The sequence below is a fragment of the Empidonax traillii genome, unplaced genomic scaffold (assembly GCF_003031625.1).
Source record: "Empidonax traillii isolate 1590-97213 ecotype Southwest subspecies unplaced genomic scaffold, ASM303162v1 scaffold96:size1206935, whole genome shotgun sequence".
Taxonomy (NCBI): Eukaryota; Metazoa; Chordata; class Aves; order Passeriformes; family Tyrannidae; genus Empidonax; species Empidonax traillii.
In genome coordinates, this window is record NW_020955289.1 from 362,144 (window position 1) to 379,901 (window position 17,758).

General features: G+C 41.5%; 1 protein-coding gene across 1 annotated transcript in view; it reads left to right on the forward strand.

Annotated features, from left to right (window-relative positions):
• Positions 1 to 213: 213 nt before the first annotated feature.
• SATB1 (SATB homeobox 1) overlaps positions 214 to 17,758 on the forward strand; it is a 93,905-nt gene continuing 76,360 nt past the window's right edge. Inside the window, exon 1 of the mRNA XM_027881821.1 lies at positions 214 to 315. The gene's annotated coding sequence lies outside the window, so the exon portion shown is untranslated. The remainder of the gene's footprint in view (positions 316 to 17,758) is intronic.

A 17,758-nucleotide genomic window follows, 5' to 3' on the forward strand; every position in this document is an offset into this window, starting at 1 on the left:
CCCTGGTGTTTTCCGTCCGGGCTCCTCCTTGCTGAGGCAGCTCGGGAGCGGAGCCGAGCGGGCGGGTGCGTGTGTGTGTGTGTGTGCGTGCGTGCATGCGTGTGCCTGTGTGTGTGTGTGTGTGTGTGTGTGCGCGAGAGCGAGCGAGCGAGAGAGACTCTCCCCCCTCCCCCTCCCCCTCCTCCTCCTCGCTCTCCTTCCTTTAAACGCCCACTCCTGATGGGTGAAAAGACAACTTGAACTTCAGTGCAATTAACTTCGCCGGCGCCTCGGAAGCCGGAGGTGTCGCCGGCCTCACCCGCCGCGCTCCCATGAGTGAGTCGGTCCCGCTCCTTCGGCGTCGCTCCTCGGGGACGGGGGGGACGGGGCCGTGCCGGGGGCACCCGCCGCGGTGATTTACCGAGGCCGGCGGTGCCGGCCCGAGAGGGAGGGCGGGGGGAGGCGCGGGGCGGGTGGCTCCGCTCCGCGCTGCCGCTGCAGGAGTCTCTCGGCCGGCACGGACTCACACCTGCCGCCGCGCCACTGGCGCTCGCCGGCCCCGCTCCGCTCCCCTGCCCGCTGCCGCCTCATCCGCCACCGGCACGGGGAGAGCGGGGGGGATGGGTGGCAGAGGCGGGGGGGGGTGGGTAGAAAAACCATAGAAGTTTGGCAAAGTTCTCACCCGGCCCCGCGCGCCTCCCGGCAGCGGCGGGCGCGGGGCGGCGGCGCCCCCGACGGCGAGCGGTGCGGGGCGAGGCGGCGGCGCGGAGCGGGCTGGGGGGTCGCGGGAAGCGGCGGCGGGGACGGGGGGGGGTCGCGGGGTGGCGCTTACGCGAGGCACCGGGGTTGCCCGGGCGGCCGAGCGGCAGCGGCTGGCCCAGCCGGGGGCGCGCCCGTGGCGGTGGGTGGCACATTCCCCCCGCCCGCCCGCCCGCGGCGCGACCCGGCGCTGCCGCTGTCACGGGGAGCAGTGCCAGGAACTCGCCTCGGTGCTCCAGGATTTTATTTTTGATTTTTCCGCTCCGTCTCCGAACCCGCCACCCGAGGTTTTGCTACACCCTCGCCCCTTTGTCGCCGTCCCTGCCGGCTGCCTGGGGGAGCGCTCCTGACAGGCACCTGCCCGACCCGGAGTTTCCCTCTGCCAGTCTCCAGCTTTCTCTGACTGCGAGAGAAACTTCGCTAAAATGCAAGTTTGCTGAAACACTTTGCACCAGCTCCTAAGCTGAAATGAGTTTAAACTGAGAAAAGCTCGCCGCTGGTTTTAGTCCGTCCAAATGAGCGCAGAGCTTCTGAGAAAATATTTCTCAAATTCAGATGCAGAGACTTCAGGGCGTGTGATCTGGAGGTGCCCTTTCATTCTGGTCCGTGCTGCTTGGGTGGGAGTTAGCAGCAGCCCTTTATTTCTACTTTATATTATTTTGATACAGTGCATTCGTATATTTGTCTGCTGTAGTCTGCTGGCAAACATTAGCATTCAAGCTTACATTTTTGACAAATGTGCAGACAGGAATAGCATGAATAGGCATCTTAAATATTAACAACCTAAGCATCTGTTGTGAAACAAATTTAATATATTTACTCTGTTTTTCTCACATTGTTAGAAAAGGTTACAATAAGTGTAAAATTTCAGCTGTAGTTAGCACAAGGAATGCTTGGATATTTCACTATCTCTTCAAGCATTTAACACAATCACCAGATAGAAATGTGTCAAATCAGGCGCACTATTCAAAAACAACTTGAAACTGTAAGTGTAGAGTGTATAGACATGAATGTAGGATGTTCACTGCAGTTTCTATCTTCTAATTACTCTGCAGCACTATTTGTAGAATTTGAGAGTGCTCTTTTCAGTCCCGTACTCCTATATGCTCTTTAATATGTTTGTACATACACTCATTTTCTAATTCACTTTCTATTTGAGACTATTATGGGTAGTACCTTGCTTTTCAAGTTGAAGCAATGGTTTTCCATGGAAATGTGAAATAACACAGAGTAGGTAAAAAAATGAGCAGACAGAAAATGTAACATGTTCACGTATAAGCATGCGTCTGAACAGATAGCGCACACACATAATAAGGCAACAGAGGAGAAATTAAAATCACTGGCTAGTATGCTATGTGTGCCCACTCTTGAATACAGCTAGTGGAAAAGAAACAACTGACTCCAAGGAATTCCTCCATCCCTGGAATAAAACTGTTCAGAGTAGAACAAGAGCACAGAAGAGCGAAGTCTCCAAAGAGACTGTAGAGTTATTTCAGGAATCAATGCATTCCTTCCCTTTTTCCCACAAGTCCAAATATGTAATAAATAAGTCCTTTGTATGCAAAAGAGTTTACTGGAACAAAAAATATTTAAATGAAATGCTTTTTGTGCATGCACTTTGAAAAACTGTCCATTTCCTTTTTATATTCTTTATTCGAAATGCTTTAAATAGGAAAGTAACTCTTGCAGTTTCCCCTTGCCTGTTATTTTAGTGATTCGCATGATTCCTAACCTGCTGCTGTGCTCCTAAGAAAGCACTGTAAAGCAGAGTCGATCTGTAACTCACTGATGGGACATAGTGCTTTGGCAGCATGAGAAGCAGAGACAGGCTGCCCCAGCTTGTATGCGAGAAGGACACCTTTTTAGTTTGCAGCGTAGGCCCAGCGGGTCAGCGGATGAGCACCTGCCCTCTGTTGATGTGCTTCCCAAGGCAGGACAGGCAGCGCCAGCCCTGCCTGCAACCGTTCCTTGCAGCCCTGCCAGCATCCCACAGGCACCGACCACCACGTTCAGCCCTGCTGGGGACGTGGGCACATCCACCCCTGCAGTACAAAAAACTCTTACAGAGGTTTCTCCCTCATTTCAGGTTTGGGCTAGAGAGGGGTTTACTGCCATTTAGAAGACAATCAGCTGAATTCTGGTGTTCTTGTTAAAAAATAAACCACCAAATCTTTTACATGCATCAACTACTCAAATTTTTGAATAATTGTTACCTTTTTATTGTCATCTATTTTTTAATCTAAGCATTGTTGGAGAAATTTGAAATAATTCTTCTTTAGGTTTCCAGATGTATTTTGGAAAAAAAAATTAATATTATTTTATTAATAAAATAGCTTGTAATACATATAAAAATACATAAGAGATTTCTGAATTAAAACTGGAGGAAATATGACTTCTGAAATATTTTAGTCATATTTCTAGGAACTGTGGTATTTTAACATAGACTCTAGTGAAGCATTTTATTGCCTTCTTGTATATAACTGCCATTGCTCTCTCTAGATATATTTAATATATAACCAATGAAGCCACAAACTTTCCTTCTACAACAGTTTAAACACATCTGGAACGTTTTACTTTCTTATAATTTATGTTAATAGATGTAGAGTGTATATACAATCTTCTCAGACATCATTGCTTTTTCCAAAGGGGAATTTTTTACTTTCAGTCAGGGAATATATTTATAAGAACAAAATAACTCAAAGTATAGGCAATTCTATATATCATTTTATTTTCTGTTATATTAGGTTGATTATATAAAGCTTTCATTTAGAGCGATGGGATGATGAAATTACAGAGGAGTGATTGGCTTTTGTTTTTTTCAAATGGTTCAAGTTGAGGGCTACAAAAATGAATGTTTTTGGTAAAGTTCTTTGAGTACATAATATTTTTCATAGAATTCTGACAAATTAATTTAATAGAAAAGCCACAAGTCTCTTAGCATGGAAGGCTATATTTTCAGGTAAAATGGAAGTTCTGCTTTTGCCGTTATAGGCATCAGGCTTCAGTAATCTGCTCCTCTTGTGGAATGAACACTTTCTACTTAAAGCTATCATGCACCTACTGTTTATTTACGCTGCATTAAACTGACAGCACAGCAATCAGATGAAAAAATATGACTTACTTTCCTGAAGTAAACACCAGCTTATAGGTTAGTGCATGTATTTATATTCCTGTCGCCACTAAATAATGGCTGTCTCCATTTTAATATCTACCTGTGGTGTTACCCAGGGCTGCTGGCTCTTCCTTGTTTAAAATGAGGAAAAAATGAAGGGGGGGGGGTGAAGAAGAGAAGAAAGTTTTGTTATCATTCCACTCCAAGAGGAACTTAACAGAAAAGTGATTCGGTATTCCTTTCTGTGGCATGCCGAAGCCAGTTTTAAAGACATAGTATTCTGTTTTACTTGGTGTAATTGAATTACATCTCAAACAGGGAAAACAGAATTCCTTAACAGTATTTGTCTATCCAAGACACTGAAATTGTATATTCAGGCAATGGCAGATTAAGGGCAGAAGCATTTTATTAATAACTGAAAGCACATATGTGTGTGTGATGAAAAATGTTCTGCAAATCTGTCACTATGCAATCAAGTGCATTTTTTAAACTTTAGTTGTCACAAAGTTGCTACTGATTCTAAAAAAAAAAAAAAAAAAAAAAAAAGTAAAACAGTTTGATGGTTAAAGAGTAACTTACAGACTTACAGTTCTTACTGCCTGTTATACTGAAATTCTGCAACTTTATAAAGTCCATGTCAGAAAGCCCTGTTGATATTACTTTTAATCTTGGACTAATGCATCCAAGTACCTGGCTTTTGAACTTAAGATAACTGTAGTCAGAATAACCCACAGTTTGCAGAAAGCTTCCCTAAATTCTCTGTTGGAGGATTTCATTAATAATCTCTACATGAGAGATCCGTTTTTTCCTCAGATTCTGAAATTATTACTTAACATTAAGTTGGCTTGTTTGTCAGTTCCCTTGGCAGTGGTATCCTGAACTCTCAACAACCCTGATTGTAACTTGTAACTGTTACTTCCAAAAGGGTACACTATAATGTATAAAGGATGCACTAATAATACTAAATTCCCTTTAAAAATGTTGGTGGTTTTGAATATTTGCCATCCTGTGGCATTTAAGTTAACTTAATTGGTATCCGTTCTGTTGCTTTGCAAATGTCTGCTTTCTAATGGTTTCTGCACTGCATTGCTCTCCATAGGTGTAAGTCTTGATAAAGATTATTTTTAAGGAGAATTGTCTGTCCTGATCTTTGGCATATGTTCTGATCTGGTCCTCATGCCCTGCACCAGCTATAATCTACTCTTAATCTGTGTTATCCGGTGCAGCGTAGTAGGAATGGCAATGCAGTGTAGTAGTAATAGTAGAGTAGAGTGTAGTAACATACCTCAGGCACTGTCTGAATAGTAAATATTTCCTTTTAAACTTGTTGGGCCTGACTTTGCTCCCATGCACACTGGTGTGTCCCTGCAGAGGTTGGTAAACCTTCGTTTTTACAGTTTTTGTAGGGTATCAGTGTTAGGTGTTCAGATGGGTTGAGCAGCACACTAACAGTTAGTATTTATGCCAAGGTCCACCTCTTGGGTATTTATTTAGAACACCAACACACAGTGATCTCTGTGGCAATTGGTTGTCCTGTGAGGCACTGTGCATCTGGATTAGGACTCTCAGAAGACTTCCTTTCACTGGAGCCTATGCTAGCTCTGCTCTGTGAGCTGTTGTAAAGCATCGCTGGAGACACCTCTCCACAGCTGTAGGCTCACAGGAGTTAGCTCTCGCCACCTTGTGCTTCTCTGTTGTGAACTGCGGGTTAGACAGGCAGAAGAGTCTGTTTGCCTGCAGATGGGCCTCAGTCACCCCAGCTGCACCTGGGTGCAGAACATCAGGATGGGCCACATCTATCAGCTGTGTTGGCCTTACATAACTTCCAGTCACTGCTCTATCTTTCCCTTTATCTGCTCTGTCTTTCCCTTGGGACATTATGACATGATATGACCTGAGGAGATAAGGGAGGTGCTTTAAACCTCGAGTGCATCTCATCTTCCCAGGATCCTGCTCTGACAGGATTTATTTGGCCAGCAGCAATCACTTGTGGATTGTTCCACTTGCTGCTCACTAGACAAAGTGGTGATGCACTCAGTTCACATATACTTGGAGGACTGTCTTGTAATTTTTTCTGGTGTCTGGACTCCTGGTTCTGGTTTCAGCCCTGACAAAAATGTGTGATTTTGGGTTAATAACTGTCAATGCTGTGTTTACCATCCTTAATGCTGTAACCTTGATTTTGAAAATGCTCAGTAGTCACAACTTCAGATGAAAGAAAAGGAAGCTGCCGGACACTATTCTTCTACAAATGTGGCCTTTAATGTGCTTTAATATGGTTTCTTTACTTAGCTATAAAATTAGTAATATCTGTATTTCATAGAACACTGAAGGATTAAGTAACTCGTTGTATTTGTAGATGAGTTCTAGAGTGGAAAACATTTGCAGCACAAGTGCCAAGAAATCCTGCTCTGAACTCAAACCCACATGCAAAGGTGCAACAAAGGTATATCCTTTTCAGTAACTGCACTTAAAATATGTGTCTGGTCATAACAGCTGGGTAATTAAAAACATTTTCAATGAACAGGAGAAAACTTCTAAATATCATACCTGCCCTGAATTCCTAATTCTATCACAATAAATAAAAGACAGAAAGAGAGGGGGGAAAGATAGTGGGAAAGAGCGTGCATGCACACAAAAAAACTCACAGAAAGACCAAAGGTAAAAAAAAGAAGTGGGGAGAAATTGCACAGTGAGTTTAAAATGTTCATAATCAAAGATTAAATTAATATTTTTGTGGAGAGCAATCTTAGAAAGATTTTAAATCATTGACGCTTTTCATCATAGGTGGGCTTCCTTGATAAATGTAAGAAGTCTCAAGAATAATTAAAGGCATCTTAAAACTTAAAAATGACAGTTTTAGCTTCTAAGGATTCATTGTAATATAATAATACTGTATGCTTTTTAGTGTTACTTCTGCACTAGACATTTAATTACAGTCTTTGTGAGACGTGTTATCTGTGTAGTAACCAGTGCATAAAAAGAATGATATTTACTTTTACATACAAGCTCTTGCTTGCCAGCTTTCTTTTTAAGATTATAGATTAAGATCTCCAATCCAGAATGTTCATGTCTTCAGTGAAAACAACTTAATTTGAGAGAATTTTTTGGGAGGAATGGGGCATTTATTGTAATAGTACTGCTTCTGTAGTCACACTTTTTGCAATAATGCTTGAACTGCTGCTTAGTAGTGTGTTTTTTTTTTTCTGTGCAAGGACCCAAACTCAGCATTTCTTTGCTTGTTCAAATGATAGATTTTAGAATATGAAATTAAAAAGCTGTTTAAGTTTTATATTGAGAAGAAAAATTTGAAGAGTAGGTTGGTAGTTACAGCTTATTGCTGAGAGGAAATCTGGGGCTTGCTTTTCCTATGTCAGATAATGAGTATTGTCCGAAACACATACTGGATAATGTAAATTTATGGGATTTATAGCTTGGTCCGCACATTGCTGTGGAAAAATGAGTACATTTGCAAGAAGGTGGAGAAAATTAGTTTTTCTTGTGATACATTTACAGATCCCCCTAAATGTGAGAAGTGCTCTTCCACAGTTCCTAGGTTTTGTACTGCCGTCTTTGCAGGGTGAGGCACAGTGAAGACCGCATCCAACCGTTTTAGAGCAGAGCTTTTCAGTCGATCGTATGTATCACATGTCTTCTTTTAGGTCTTGTTTTTCGTTTCTTATCTAGAAGTCCTGTGCAGGAATGGTACAATATTGGTCTTGAGGCCCTAGTTTCGGTATGTTTCATAAGAAAATCTCACAGTCAAATCAATCAAAAGCACTCTCTGTCCCATTAACTGCACTTTGTTGACTTTCTTTTTTTTTTTTTTCTCTTCATTTTACTCACTGAATCCATAATCCTTTTTGCCGTTCCTGATTAATTTTGCTATAATCTTTTAAAGTTAATTTTATAATAACATGTTCATATTTGAAACTTGTGGTTCCACTACTTTATTTGGACTGCAAGTCCTACAAGTAATCGACTTCTGCATTGCCACTTAAAATGACAATTAGGATACTCACAAGTGTAGTTATTGTTTTCAAAGCATTCCTGAAGAATTTTATAGATACCATGCAAGAGAATTGAACCAGTAGAATTTCTTTATATATCTGGCAGGATGACAGATGTGCCGTAAGAAGCATTATACTGTCTGATAAATTGCATTACCAAGCACTATTTCATATAGGTCCTGTCTCTTTAAAAATGCAGTCTCCTCTATTTGCCCTATTAATTGTTGATATGTTGCCATCCACAAGACAAAAATTAGAGCTGTAATTAAATAATCATGTGATGCTCCTTAGTGCCAGTGAGAGCAAACTCATTTTTCCAGGCCCTGATGGTCACTGATTATTGTATTACTACTGGCTTGCTTTATTTTTTTTTAATGGCTCTGTATTGCTGGGTTACCTAACCACTGCCCTTCTTTTCAAAATTAAAGGAATTGAAGAACATTAAGTCACTTAATTGGCCAGTGGTCTACAGGGACACAAAGTAGTCATACCTTCTCTGCTTTTTGGTCACTCAGTTGGTTCTACTGGGAGAACTACATCAGTGGTGTGGTTGTGTGCCATTTAATTTACACTGGTGTTTTGGCTGGGATGGATGCATATAGGGAATGCCAGGAGAATTACAAAAGGAGCAGGGTATTAAAATTCAGAAATGATTAAAATTGAAATAAAAGGATGCTGCTTCTTTGCCAGTACTCTGGCAGTCATAATGACACATAGAGATTAGTTTCCACCTTCATCTTTTCCTTCTTTCTCATTTCCTCTTGTTTATTGTTGACACATTTTCCTTATGTCTCTGCTTCTCAGCGCTTTTTTTCACTGTTATATATTCCTACTTTTTCTCTTTCCTTAAGCATGGAGAAGCTTACTTAACCTTATTATAACAATAACAGAATAGGTTATTAATATTTAATATGCACATGATTAAAATTTCTCTCTTAAACATAGGTCAGCTCTATTATTAACTGACATGTTATTTTTCATTAAAAAATTTTTATTCTGCCCTTACGGTTTCTCAAACACTCTTTACTTTGGTGGTGATTTAACACATAATGTTTAGAAAACTGTGTTAGGCTAGTGAAAAAAAAGAACTTACCAGTCATGGATAATCAATTATGCATGAATTCAGATATAACAGATGGAAACTGGTGAGTTAAAGTTTCTCTTTAGCTTCGTGATTTTTTTGTTTTGTTTTTGTGACACCTGTCTCTTATGTATAGATAAACATCTAACATAGCATACTGCTTTTCATGCGTCTTTGTGTGTTTTGCTTTTTGGGTTTGGGTTTTTTGTTTCTTTTTGGTTTTGTCGGTGTGGCATAAACTTATTTTCCCCTGTTTATAACTTACTATTTTTAATTTGTTTGTCTGTGAGCATCTTCATACTGCCTGCTTTTTCTAGGTCTAAATTGTCCTGTGATGAAGCCAGCATTTAATCTTCTAATAACTTACACAATGTCATTTAACCTTAAAATTGAGTCAGCACGATATTTTAAATTATAGGAGTTCACTTTTGCCTTCAGCTGCTCATGGCCTATAGTGGTATGACATTAAAGCAACAGGATAGACTGAGGCTGGGCATATATATGCATATATGCATATACACACATCCTTGTGATTGTGATACTTATGTAGGCGTTCCCTCCAAAGGCATTAATTAAATTGCTTTCAATCATTTAACAATGAAGTAGATTGCTTTACTGCTTTTTATTAAAAAGTTCAGTATGGACTGGGCATAATATTTCTTTTGGTCATGGAAAGATTTTCATAGATGTAAATCAAGCAAAAAAGACAATAACACTTTGTGACATGCCCACAGCAATGACCATTTGGTATTAAGTAAACAAAGAGCTGAATATGTTTTCTTTCTTTTTTTACACAGAAATATCTAAAAGAACTGTAAGCATGGTCTTGGATGTGAGATGACAGAGTTTCTGTGTAGTTCATTCCTGGCAGCAAATTGAGCAATTCTTATATTTGAAGGTGTCCCATGTTTCAAAAACATGGGAGTAAGTTGATTTGGACATTACTTTTCTATGATGGCAGTAATTTGGAGCATTTCCTCACTTGGCTCCACCCACCTTGGAAGTGGCATATTTGCAGATGTGGTGCAGAGAGATTTTCCATCTGTATACCTATAAAGGAGAAATTAGTTGAGAGAATGCACTGAATCTTTTTCATGAGCAGAATATTCCAAAACTTCTAGTGAGCATCTTACCAATATTTGTGAAGGAAAAAATCTAATACCGAAAGGAGTTCATAGTATAACCTGCCAGAAGCAAATTATAGAAAGAGATCTTTCTCTACAAATTTTTTTATTTAATGCAGGAACTAATTTTTACACACCTGTTCAGGCATTTCCTTCAAGTGCTTTCATGAGTATGAATTACTATCATAAATATTAAGCAAATTTTGCCCTAAAAATATTGTATTCTAGGAGGTTCCCAACTGCTGCTTTCCATCTTAGTTTGTTTCCGTTGCAGACACTTAGCAGGAAATCTAGAAACGTCGTGTTTTTAGCAAATAAATACATTAAATATGTGAGGACACTTTTGTTAATTTCTCGTTTATTTTTTATTGTTTTTTTTTTCTAAATCAGAATAAGTATGTTGAACAAGTACAGGGTGCTTGGAGTAACATTGTGAAGTGATTTGGTTTTGCTTTATATTGTTTGCATTAAACTAAGCATATTCTGACACATGTATAAATTACCTTTATCTTAGTGACACTGCATATGCTAAACCTTTTTCTTAGTTAGTGCCTGAATATTAACAGGTACCTTGTTCCTTAAAAGAACTGTGAATATTAACAGCTAATTGTTCCTGAAAAGAACTGTGAAAAACTCGTTCATTTTGTCTTTGTTATTGTGGAATCATCTGAGATTGAGATTGGAAGGAGCCCTAGAAGAAAAAACTAATTCGGCCAAAACCACCAACTTTCAATTTGTTTTACACCAAAACCACACATTTTGCATGTATTTTATGTACAATGAATATTGACTCCGTCAAGTTTGGCTGTAATTAGATGCACAGTTTTACTTTAAAGGTTTTGAACCTTAGAAAAAGTGTAGCAGAACCTGGGCAGAGTTCTGAGTTAATAATGAAACTGGAAATAGGACATTTCATGTGGTTTTGTGTTTCATAATGAAAGTTTGACATAGTTCAAGTCATCAATCAGTTCTAACCATTTCCTTAGACTTAAAACTCTTCCATGTTTTCAGTTTGTATCAGTAGATTTTTATTCATATTATCAAGTCAATGAAGGAGATGATTCCTCCATTGATGAAGTATTCCTATGTAAGAAATCACTGTGGTTTGAGTTCGGCAGCTTGAACATCTAAGCTGTAGATAATAATGCTTGAATAACCGTCTGTAGAGCTAAGTGCAATGGTTCAGATGTTTTCTACCATAATGCACAGCTTTTCTCGGGCTATGTGAAATTCATCCTTATCCAGAACTGTTGAATCAAATTTCTGGATTCCTAACAGCATACTTTTTTTTTTTTTTTTGGCAACTGGGAGAGAAGCACAGTGGTTGGAAGTGATGGAAAATGAGTCAGGAAATGGAAAAAAAAAGAATCAGTCAACAACCTTGCAAACCACTTTGGAGATGACTTGCTGTACCTTTGCCTTTAGCAAGTAAAAATAACTGGAACTATGGATTTATATGTCCAGGGATCATGGTTTACATACTTTTAAATTGACAGAGCTTCTATTCAGACACATCCCTAAAATAACCCCTTATCAACTGACTCTTCTTTTAGGTAACAATTATATGCCTGTCTCATGCCTAGGAGTTATCAAGTGCTGTGATGATCAGTTTCAACAGGAACCACTTTTTTTCATCTCCCCATGTCCCATATTAAACATCCTCACAGGAAAGACCTTAAAATTATACCTCTGGGGAGAAAGCTGTGAAATTAGTGACCTGCTGAACACACACTTATGACATAGGTAACTCGACCGATCCTAAGATACCAACTCTCCTCCTTTCTTCCAGCTGCCTAATTGCATTAAATATAATTATATAAAGTTCTATTGCATTTTTTTATTTGTTCTTTTTGTGGAAGTAGTTGGCTGTAGTTGCCACATGGAAATTACAAGCATGACTCATCAAGGTTCTAGTCTAGTGTTAAGGATGAAAGAGGACATGGTCCTCAAAATGCTTTTTTTAAAGTTGTACCTTATTATTTGAAGTAGTTGTGAAATCCACAGTCATAAAACATATTGGCTTATATTAAATAACATACAGATAGTGTTTGTGAGAGTTCATGTCCTACTATAGATAGTAGGCAGTGAACTCAAGTTTGTCCACGTAGCAAGCAGAGACACCGCAACTACAGAGTAAGATATATGTAATTAACCATTAATATTCATGGCTGTGATCTTTGATGGGAAAGTGGGCACATCTCTTAAAATTTTAAGCAGCTAAGATTTCTTGTGGCAACCAGAGGTAAAAGAACTTGCTATTCTCATTAGTGGTTTCGTTCACCCTTCATTATGCCAAACAATTTTGTTGGGTTTTACTCCTTAATTTTCTTGCAGCATTTTGCCTCTCTGTGACTCACCAAGGGGTGAACTGAAATGACTTTTGCGGTCACATCTGCAAAAGTATGTATTTACTTCACTTGAACAAGTGTCCTAGTCAAAATAGACACACAGCTATGTGTGCTAATGACTTGCACAAAATGGTGCAGTAGTTTGAGTAAAAGTAGCTTGTTTTATCCAAAACCACATTTTGCATATTCTTATTAAACTCTGTTTTCAGAAAAAGATTCCGTGATTGAAGTACATTGCAGATAATGTTTGCAGGAGTAAACGAGCCTCGTCACAGAGGCAATCAATAGGGAGATGTCTGTTTGTATATGATTTTACATATCTGCAAGCTAGCTGAGACATCCAACTACAAAATACTGCACCATGGGACACTGTGTAGATATCTGATACTTCCCAGGGGGTTTGGGGTCTGTAAACTAATGAATGCACTACATGTAGCCATATATGTAGGTTTTTCACCTCTGACGAATATGGTAAGGATAATTTACTTCACTTAATAAGCAATTAAGTGCAGTTCAATACAGCTGACTATCGTAAGTTAAATATTCATTTTACGTAACTGTTTCAGGACATGGTGTGCGAGAGAACACAAACGAGCAGAAATTGCTCATGCAAAATGTGAGAGGGGACGACAGCTTGTGTGCGATGCCTTTCAGTGCTATGAATTTCATTTCATAGCACTTTTGCTTTTTGACAGGCATCCTATCCAGGCTGGGGCAGGTTGCAGTCAAAAAAAATCTAGGTTGGTATGTAACTTTTGAGTTCAGCGTGGGGGATGTTGCAGAATGCTGTGATTCGCATTGGTGTGCATCACATTCTTGAGTCGTATGTAAACTGAGATTGCTGCAGTCAGGTTGGTTAAAGCGTTGGAGCAGTGTCAGGCAACTATTGTTGCTCAGGGCAAAGCAAAGGGGAAGTCAGTCTAAGGAGACTGAAAAAAACTTCAATCAGAGGTGCAAAACTTGTAGGGCTGCAGGACTGCATTGGCGTGGCAGCAGCGACTGTGATGAGGTTTGCACAGGGAGATGTGGGAAAAGACAGTAGGGCACATCCTTCCCCTTCACCCACACTTCTGTCTAACCCACATGGCAGTTAGGCACAAGCCCACCAAGAAGTCATCCACCTTTTGCCTATAGGTGTTTACCTTCAGAAAGCCACAGACTGGTATTTTCATTGCCTTGCTGTCCAACAGTTACCAGTAACCGCAGATGTGCACCAATCACCCCTTGCAGTGGGGGAAATGCATTCAAATCCCCACCAAAGGGAGTTTCCTAACAGTCCCCCTGCCCTTGAGCTTCTCTGCATCACCTCCAGCACAGGTGCTTAAGAGTCACCCAAATGGCTGCAGTGTTGTCAGGAGTACGTATGTATAAAACCCAATCAGCCTGATCTCCCCGAAGAAATCTGATAAAAGAAAACACGCAGCCTTGCTGGTTTTGCTCTGCTGCCAGGTCATTTCTGTTTGTGTTGCACAAGATCCAAGCCTCAAGATTTGGGCCCATATTTCCTAATTTATTTTGAACAAGAAAAGATTGGAATAGAGGCCTTAGGAGGCACTGAAGCAGTGTGCCACACTGGAGAATTTGTTTTGCTTTGCAGCTACTGAGACCACTGCTCGAGAGTTAATTCACCATGGGGTTGAAAAAACACAGTCCAACTTTTGTCTTATTTCAACACAACCTAGTGCAAATGCATTTATATATCATAAACACAGTGCAACAACTTTTTTAAGGATTAATAACCTTTATTAAGCATACATTTTCCTGCTGTATGTTGACTAGAAGCTATGAAAAATGTGATGTTACTATTGCCGCATGTTTAAATGATTGCCTGCATATGTATCCATGACAATATCTCTTCATCTTCTGTTCTTTATATATATTTTTATTATAAATAACTTTATTCTAGTGGAACATTTTAATATCAAAGTTGACACAGTGAAGTGCAAATTGGAATAGGTCAAATGAAAATCAGATGTCTGTATCCTGAATTTATTCCAAGTACTTTGGTATTGATAAGAGATATCTGATTGTTGTCTATCTGTCAAGACACAGCAGCCTTTAGTAATTTGTGCTTTCTAGTCAAAGCAAGGGTTCCACTCCTGGCTTTCCAAGTCTGTAGTAAATACTTTACCAGGCATAAGTGGTGTATGGCAATTAGATTAATCCATGTGGTAGGAAATTTATAAGGTTTAGTACATATAAGCAATTTCAAGAAGAGAGTTCTTTTCCAGAATCACTTATCCCAAGCATAGGAAGCATATGCACAATTATATAATTAACAGAATATTTGTTTGTCAGTGTTTGGTTAGTGTGTGTAATAATATCATTATTAGGCCTTCTGTGCTCCTGTATTATCAGATTGTTATCTCCCTGTTCCTTTAATTCACCATCTCTGTTTTTAGATTAATCACTTTGTTTTAATCCAAACATTTTAATTTTTTTTTTTTTTTTTACCATGAAGAGAATGAGTTGTGAATACCAAAGCAAACGGTATTTTAGAAGATTTTAATCTTTTGTTGTTTATTTGTTTTTGTTATTGTCGTGTCTGGTAATTATTTTGATAAGGTGGTGTTTTAGTCCCAAATCTTGTTCCAGATCATATTAGTGCTATTCTAATCAGCTCTGCATCTCTCAAATTATCTTCAGTGCCCTTCTCCTCCATCAAGCTGCACGCAGCATACTGCCAGCTGAAACTCTCACATCCTTCATGACTTTCTTTGGTGGTCAGTCTTGCTTACTGCTGAAGTTTGAGTTTAATGAATCATGTTTTAAAAAGTTGAAAAAAACTGATACAATGTTGATATTTTTCATTGTGCCCACAAAGTTTGAATTCAACTAGTTAAGACTCGCTTTCCTCCAAGTTTTCAAATGTATTGGGAAATAATAATTCTCTCTTTGTTTCTCTTCTTCATTTTGTTTTTTGTTTCTTTGTTTGTTTGATGGGTTGGTTGGTTTTTTTTTTTTTTTTTTAAGAGGACTGAATGATTGTCTATCATGTTGGAAAACGACTGGTTTCTAAACAAACAACCCTCTAGACAGTTATCCCTTGATCATATGTTATGGAAGATGTCATCTACATTTTCCCTTGTTTTCTTTGTAAAACATGTTTCTTGGGTTTTAGTTTTTTGTTTTCATTTTTTTTCCTTTTCAGCACTCTCAGTAACCACCTTAGTAACCTTTTTTCAAGACACACAACATAGGTACAACTTTTATCATTTCCTACACATGCCACCTCCACTTGCTCTGCTTTGAATAATAGTATTATGTAAGACTGTATTCATTTTCCAGCCTTGCATTTCTTTGCTTCCGAGATTATAATCTATTTTATGCAGTGCATAAAATGATATATATTTCATGCATTTCACCCTATTACCATCTTTTTTCCTGCAGACCTCGTATGCTATTTGTGCTTATGTAGGTAAACGTCAGTGTGTTTCTTTACCTAGTCTTGATGCATTCCTCTTCTTCTATGTCTAGTGAAAATTTTTCTCTTTATAATGATTTTTCTGTGTATAAAGTGGTATTATTTTGTGTATTAGAGAACTAGTATTAGCCTTCCCACCCGCCTACTTTTGCTGCTGCCTCATGTTTGTATTGGGGTTTTTTATTGTTGGTTGTTTTAAAGTTACTACCCTAAACATTTTGGTTATGTATCTGTCTATGCAATAGTTCACATTTTCTTTGGTTGATGATGCAACTTTCCTTTTAGGCATAGTCTATTTAAACACTATGCATTTTATCAATAAAGAAGTTTAATTTTTCTCTTATCTCATAGCTTGTACAAACTTGTTGCTTTCAAGTTTGGCTAGTTGGGTTACTTTTTTTTCCAAGTGCATGATGGGAAAAAGCCGTGTCTGTCTCGCAGTTGTTTGTCAATCCTTTACCACCTTTTAGCTTTCACATTTCAGGGGTGGCCTTCGGCCCCGCGCTGCGGTCCTGCACGTTAGTGGGGTCGTGGCATCTCGCCGTCCCGAGCCCAGAGCGATGCATCGCGCTCACCCCGCGGTTTGCTGCGGGTTGCTCTCAATGCCAGAGCCAGCGGCGGGGTGCCGCGTAGATGATGATGCCCTCCACGGAACGGGGCCGGTTCCACCCGACCTTGGTCACCTTTAAGCAGCGTGCCTGGTGCTTTACTTTCACCTCTGTCGGAAGGGAACGTGGGGGGCAGGAGAAACTTCTCTCCCCCTCCGCGGCCCGGCAGATCCCCGGGGGATCCCCCCGCGGCGCGCCCCAACCTGCGGGGCCGCCGCCGTGCACCTGCCCTGCCCTGCCCGGGGCGGCGCGGCCCGCACAGGCTCCGCGCTGAGGGGCGGGGGCTGCGCTGGCGCGGCGCGCCCGCCAGCAGGATATTGTTCAGCCTTCACCCCCGCCCCTCCTCCTACTTCTTCTCCTCCTCCTCCTCCTCCTCTCTCGCCGTGCCCGTCGCTCCCCCCCCCGCTCGCCCCCTCCGCCGCAGGCCCCATCTGCCGCGTGTGTGCGCGCAGGGGGCGCGCAGCCTGCGCGGCATGGGGCCGTGCGGGCGGGCATTGTGCGGGGCCGTGCGGGCGGGCATTGTGCGCGGGGCGGCGCAGGCACGGCCGCCTCACCCGCACCCGGCTGGCTGCAAATTCGTGCGCGCCCGGAAGCCGCACGCCCTCTTCCCCCGGCCCCCCCGCTCACCTACCGGCGGCGGCCGCCCCCCCCCCCTCCCCCGGCCCGGCTCGGCTCGTCCCGGCGCCCCCTCCCCGCTCTCGCTGCGGTCCCCTCTGCCACCGCACTTCTCCCGACCCCCCTCCCCCTTCCCCGGCCTCCCCTCCCCCATGCCTTTCTCCTTCACCACCACCACCTCCTCCTCCTCATCCTCCTCCTCCTCCTGCTCTGCCACTTTCTCTCTCTCTCCCAGGACGCGTCGGATGATCCGGGGCCGCCGGGGAAGGGCTCCGGGCAGCAGCAGGGAGGCTGCGTCCTCCTCCCGTCTCTGGCTGTGGGGGGGGAAAAAAAAAAAAAAAAAAAGCCGGTGGCCTCGGTGTTATTTTGTATTAAAATGAGGAGGAGGAAGAAGAAGCAGCGGCGGCAGCGGCAGCGGCAGCGAGCGGTAGCGGAGAGGAGGCTGTGAGCAGGGGACGGCGGCGGCAGCAGCAGGAGGAGGAGGAGTAGTGATGAGTCAACTAATAATTTAATGGGGACAGAAACAGAGAGAGGGAGAGAGAGAGAGGAGGGGGGGGGGGAGCAGAGCAGAGCGAGGCAGCTCCGTCCGGGGACACACACACATACACACACATATCCGTGTAACATCCAGCAACAACCACCAAACCGGCCTAAATAACAACCGTACCCAGCCAGCCAGGGAAAACGAGAATTAAAAA